This window comes from Alosa sapidissima, chromosome 15, assembly GCF_018492685.1.
Source record: "Alosa sapidissima isolate fAloSap1 chromosome 15, fAloSap1.pri, whole genome shotgun sequence".
Taxonomy (NCBI): Eukaryota; Metazoa; Chordata; class Actinopteri; order Clupeiformes; family Clupeidae; genus Alosa; species Alosa sapidissima.
The window spans coordinates 13,331,373-13,337,431 of NC_055971.1; positions in this window are offsets into that span (position 1 = coordinate 13,331,373).

Here is a 6,059-nt window from a genome sequence, read left to right on the forward strand (position 1 = left end):
TAGAAGCTATATGCTCAGAGAAGTTAAGTCGGTCATCAATTACAACGCCCAAGTTTCGTGCCGATCTACAGTAGTTGGGGTCAATGGGGTCAAAAAGTTGAGTCAAGCTGGATGTTAATCTGTTGGGGAATAGCTGTTTTAGCTGGAAACACCAAAAACTCTGTTTTTAAGAGATTAAGCTGAAGGTGCCGATCTTTCATCCAGGCTGAAATATCCTTAAGGCATGCAGAAAACCGGTGAGAAACACTAGAGTCATCAGGTGGGAAAGACAAGTAAAGTTGAGTGTCGTCTGCAGTGGTAGTCAAATCCATGGGAGCGATTGGTATTACCTAAGGAAGTGGTGTAAATAGAGAAAAGCAAGGGTCCTAATACTGATCCCTGAGGCACACTTTAATGTAAGATTCAAACCAGCCAAGAGCTTTTCCAGAAATTCCCAGTTCAGATAGTATAGATAGGAGAATGTCATGGTTAACAGTATCAAAGGCTGCAGATAAATCTAGTAGAATTAATAATGATGACTGAGCAGAGGACTTACTTACAGAGGAGCTACTCTCAATGCTTCAGTCACAGACAGAAGAGCAGTTTCAGTAAATGACCACTCTTGAAACCAGACTGCATAGGGTCTAATAGATTATTCTGATGAAGAAAGTCACAAACTTGCTTGAATACCACTTTCTCCAAAACCTTTGACAAGAAAGGAAGAAGGGAGACAGGCCTGTAGTTCTTCACCTCAGTTGGATTAAGTGTACTTTTCTTTAGCAGAGGTGTAACCCTAGCCTGTTTAAAAGAATAAGGAACTATTCCAGAACTGAGTGAAGCATTAAATACATGTGTGATTGCTGGTAGAACAGCGGGTGAGATAGACTGTAGAAGAGTGGACGGGACAGGATCTAATGGGCATGTTGTTGGACGACTTCGCTGAAGCAATTGAGAGACCGCTTCCTCATCAAGAGGAGAGAAAGAGTCCAATGATGCGGTCATACTAACACAAGGCAAAGCCCTCCTAATAGGAGCATCAAACTGAGCACTTATTTTAGCAATGAAAAATGTTGCAAAGTCATCTGCTGACAGTGAAGTAGTTGATGGTGGTGGTGGAGGATTGAGAAGAGATTTGAAAGTAGAAAAAAGTTTTCTACTGTCAGTGGCGCTCTCAATCTTGCTTTGATAGAATGCCTTTTTGCAAGTGTAACAGTGGATGAAAAGGATGACTGTACTTCATTCATGATTGGATGATTGTACTTCATTCAAATGGTACAGAAAATCTCTCTCTCTCTCTTTCTCTCTCTCTACCACAGCAGCAACGAAGCTCCCCGTTAAGCCGCAAGTTGGAGTAGGCAGGTGAAAATGAGTGACGCCTGGCTGGTTGCCTCAAAGCTCTGGCTCAGAATAGCCAGGACATGGAAATGAGTCGTCTGCAGACATCCCAAGTCCCCCCTGAAGTTGTCTCCCGTATATTGATAACGGCTCCCTGATGCCCGCAAATTAGATAAAATATCCCGGAATCTAGAGTGAGCGAGCAAGAGCGCACACGAGAGACGGAAACTTCAAATCGCCTGTGCATTTGAGTGTAGCACGAACATGACGGAGAGGGAGAGAGAGAGAGAGGTGGTGTGTGCCTGTTCAAGATAGAGAACTCTTAAAGGTTGTATCAGAGATTTCAGGCTCAAAAAAGGCCCAAACATAAATTATCACATTCATCTAATCTTTCCTAACGATCCGCTAGCTGCCTGCCCCATAAGCAGGCCGTCAAAAAATCGCGTCTCTGTAGGCAGCCTAGGCTCCGAGATCTGTACACAAAAACAATTGCTACCAACAAGTGTTGGCAACTAGCCTGACGAGCCAGACCCACATTAAAATGTAGGGTCTGGGCACTCACCGTTCGCAGTGCTCAGTCCGAGGGGCGGGATAATCAGTTGTCTTTCAAATTCCCTCTGCACGCAATAGGACAGCGGCAGCGCTATGAGTCCCATGCGTTTCCCACCAGCGGAGCTAGTTGGCTAGTTCAAACGTTTGCCAACTTAATAAAAGCTTAACTCGTGTCACACTGTTCGCCAGCAGCAACATCCATCTTATTTGTTTTCAAGTAGCAGGGAATTCAAGCCAAAACGTTGCAACTCTGCCATCAATCATTATGTTAAGCCCACCTAACGACTCTATACACGATTTCATTGGCCTGATTAAGTTTCGATTTCTGGAGCTCACAAGCCAAAGGAGAGTTGCTAGACTAGCCCTGGCAGGGGCGTGTCTAGATTTCTAGGCTAGTTGGCAACCTCTCAAAGGCCAAATAAAGTGTTCCAACCAATAACCAACGAGATGCGTGTTTAGGAGAGTTTCAATTGCACGGGAGGGAGGGGTAGGGAGTAGCGAGCTAGCTCTCTGTTTTGTTTGAACATCAACAGAAGTGACATTACCCTGCAACCTTTAATTAATCAGTTCAGTCAGTATATCTAGGAACAGGAGGCAGGAGCGTCATGGCAGAGGTAGAGTGCCCCCCAAAAAAGAAAATTTACATAAGAGTAGAAAATAATGATAGTCTTGCATGCTGCACTGTTAGTAACAGTGACTTTAGCATGGCAATGGAGGGTTAAATGATTGCAAAATACATGTTGAGTTTAACAAGTGTCATTTCATGTGCATATTATTCAGGCCTATACTAGATGGGTATTTGCCAAGGCAACATAAAAAGGCCAAACTATCAAAATCTACATATTTTATTATCACTATTTCTATCTTTAGGCCTTCCTTATTTGGTGTACTGTAGGCCTAGTGACTAGAGACAAATAATGAATAAACATAAGATATTCATCTCTATATCAGATTCTAAGTAGGCTAAAGTAAAGGGTTTTTTTTTTTGGGGGGGGGGGGGTGGTCAGTCTAACCTGACTCGCCAGATGAATTTCTGGTCTGAATGTGTGTGGCACTGGTGACGACTAACTAACTGACTGTATGTCTGACTGTTAGGGTTGCCACCTATGTCTGATAAAAAAAAAAAAAAAAAAAACTGGACATATCGATGACCCGGCTGCTTTGTTCACAAGTGAAAATGTCCATTAGACATTAGACCCACAAGACAAAATTGGCCTTTGTGCAGTAAGACTTTGCATAGCTATGAATATTTTAAACATCTAACAAAGTATTCTCATAAGAGAAAACTTTTGCTCCCTCTTTGCTAAAGAAATAACTAGAGGGGTGGCATTAGATTTGCATTTACCATACCTTAGCCACACCTATAGACACTTTTGTTTAGTATGTCTTAATCAGACATTGGAAAAACGTATTAAAGTATGTTGAACGTTTCATTTTCTTTTTTACTGGCCTGTCAGTCTTGTGGACACACTGTCGTGTTCGTCCTCCGCCTCGCCACCCATATTGATGATAACGAATGACGTTAAGTATTTGACATTAGGTAGACGATTCAATCTTCACTGCTTCTGTAATTGCCGCCTGTACTGTAGTAGGCCTAGTAACTGCCAAGACATGCGCTAGATAGTCTACATCACGTCCCTACAGAGCCAATGACACTGACCGCTCTGTGCACAACGCATAGGCTATTTCAAGTGGAGAGAAAATAGTAAATTGAACATATATGTGCACATAGCCTTTCGAAAACCAGGATATTCAGTGTCCCGGGAGAGTGGATACATTTCCCGGGACAGGTTATTAAAAAGAAGGACAATCCCAGTAAAACCAGGACAGGTGACAACCCTACTGAGTGTGTGTGTGGATTAAGTGGAATACAGTTACCGGCTGGCAGAGGTGTTGTGAGAATGGCCTGGAAATGCATGGCTTCACATGCACATAACAAGATCATCTGGCATCAATGCGTCCGCAATGACCCACTGCCTGTAGAGGTTCATAATTACAGTATGTGCGTTGAGAGGAATGGGTTTGACAGTGTGGGAAAAGTGAGGCCTAGCAAAGGACAGTAAATATTAGGCCTATAGGCACACAACATGAGCTGTTAGTGTAGTCTTCAGCTGACCAGACCTTTGGACTATGCAACAACAACGACAACTTGCATTTATATAGTGCTTTCTCGAGGCACCCTAAGAAAGGGGGAGCTCACTACCCACCACCAATGTGTAGCACCCACCTGGGTGATACACATCAGCCATTATGTGCCAGAACGCTCACCACACACCAGCTTGAAGCAGAGGGTGAGGGAATGATTGAAAGAGCCAATTACATTGGAGGATGATTAGGGGGGCAAGATTTAATGTGCCAGGGTGGGAATTTCACCAGGGGCCTCATTTATAAAATGGTTGCGTAGAAACCATCCTTCATTTGATCTTACTGTAGATCATTTCTGAAATGATCGTACATGTACGTGTGATTCAGAGAAAACGAACGTACGCACAAAAAAACGTGCGTACACCACCCTTCCAGATGTGCCGATTATAAATCACAAATGAACGTCAACTTGTGCGCAGCCGGATGGTTTTAGGTCTCCGCCTTGTAAACACCCCCTCATCAATATCATTAGCATATGTTTTAATGAAATCAATGGCCTAAAAGCTGTAGCCTATGTAAAATGATATATGGAAAACATTGTATAGGCCTAGCCCATGCCATCTGATGTTAAGCCTAGGCCTATATGCGTCAGTTCGAATAGCTTAACTAATTATGTTTTTTCCAGCAAAGCTTTCTGGAAAGAGATCGTCATCCATGTCCATTGTATTCTGCTCGCTTTCATTCCTTTTGCTTGCAGTAATGTGACTACTCAACATTTAGTATGTTTGGCCTATCTTTTAGGATAGGCTATGTTTTGCTGAAAAAGTAGTTTGCCGGTCATTATTCATTCATTCTGCATATCTTTGCTATCATTTTCTTTCAATAATGTCCAATGGCTTAAACATTGTCCTTTATTGTTGCTTTAGGTCTACCTTTATATTTTAGCCTACATTATTCAACTCACGTATTGTCATCTGATCTTGGGCACTGCCAGTCAAAAAAAGCAAACAGGTGCGTGCTCTGCACCTCTTTACGCAACTCCGACGCAACACTAAATATGAAGATGCCCTGCTTTCAGAGGATAACTTCTGTTTCTTTGTTGTGTAGGCTGTATATGATATAAAATATCTATAGCCTACATTGTATAGCTTACATTCAAATATTACCTTTCTGTTACGAAGCTGGGAATAGGCCTATGAGCACAAATTAGGATGTAGTGGAGGCTAAACGCGAGTAAATGCAGTTTATCTACCTCTGACATTTCAGAAATAGAGTTTAGGCCTACCCACCTCGTATTAGAGTTTATCCACCTCTCAAGAGTTTATTCACTTTTAACATTCAAAACTGTATTATCCAATAGGCCTACTATCCTATAGGCCTATTCCCAATACTGCATAATAACCTCCACCATTATCAAACATGTTCTAATGCCTTTTTTAAAAATCCGATACCGCATGGCGCAGTCCACCTCACCGAGATTGAAGAATTCATAGTTCACCCACCTCTTATTTTCCCACTACATCCCTGGCACGAATGTACTTTTCCTCTCCTAAACGAGGGCAATTGGACATTTTATGGTCAATATTAGATTGGTCAGAACACTAAATACACTAGATCACCTGTAAGAATGTTTCAATCATTCTATCGTAGGTCTTGGTGTTTTTTTAATAGATATTATGAAATAAGTAAGCTATACGTTTTTTCACTTTCTTAAGTGCTATAGTTCTCATTAGCAGTTTTATGCCAAACCATGAAACATGAAGCTGCATCCAAAAACGTCTTTAAAAATCTTCTGATATTGATCATGCATAGGGCAAAGAAAGACATGAGATCGTTGGTCTTGGAATTTTGATCGCACTTAGACCTCAGATTACTTGCAGTACCCCGGCTTTACCTCAAGAAAATGGTCGTACTGTACGTCAAGTTTGAACCTGACGTGGAGATAAGCACTTTTCCACGTCAAAGACGGCTTTTATAAATCTGAGCGTTGCCATGGATTTGAGCGTACGCACGGTCTAAGATCAAATCTGTGCGTAAGAACGCTTTATAAATGAGGCCCCAGGACATCAGGGAACCCCTACTCTTTCCAGTAAGTGCCATAGGATCTT